The sequence below is a fragment of the Rhagoletis pomonella genome, unplaced genomic scaffold, assembly GCF_013731165.1.
Source record: "Rhagoletis pomonella isolate Grant_MI unplaced genomic scaffold, Rhpom_1.0 Rhpom_scaffold_00003, whole genome shotgun sequence".
NCBI classification, from domain to species: Eukaryota; Metazoa; Arthropoda; class Insecta; order Diptera; family Tephritidae; genus Rhagoletis; species Rhagoletis pomonella.
In genome coordinates, this window is record NW_023458557.1 from 30,181,395 (window position 1) to 30,182,149 (window position 755).

Sequence of the window (755 nt, forward strand, 5' to 3'; positions counted from 1 at the left end):
CCTTCGGCAATATTCCTTAACAATCCGAGCTGGAGTGTTGTGGTACTTCTGAAGGTTGAAATGTTAGGATTACCGTACCAACACTACCCAAGCCAAGATGTGTAGGCAACCGTGCTGACGGATGAATAGCCAGCGGGCAGTTAAAAATGGCTGGTCGCGAACGATCCCCTCCGATGCTCGGGCAAGGTCGGTTGTAGAAGCGCCTTTTCAACGCATCCCGGAGCTGCGGACGAGTGACGAACCCCTTCCGGATTACTCGTGGGACCATATATGGAGAACTAAAATAAAAACACAAAACATAAACAACAACAACAGAACAGCAGCAAAAGACACTCGGGGAAGATGCGACGCTGTCAGAGGAGGAAAGACTGCTGAAATCTCCTAAGAAACCCCAAAACCCGCAGCGATTTCCACTGGTGGTGCCAGCCAATGTACCTCAGAAGGAAAGGCTGTTAGCAGCAGCAGAACGGAAGGTGCCAACCATAGTACCGCCGTTTTGCAAATAGATAACTTTAGTACCGGTAGTGCCAGCCATAGCACACCGGAAGAAAAGCCGACCTGTAGCAAGGACGCGGCTGTTGCCAGCAGCAACCATCCGCTAAAGAAGAAGAAACCCTCAAACGCGTTTATGAGACAACGCTATCAGAAATCTCTGTATATGCTCGACAAAATGGTATGTTGAGCAGAGTCAGAGAACTTAACTTCTGGGTTACTCTGGTAGAGCAAGCAAACGATCACCTGATTCTTATTGGAAT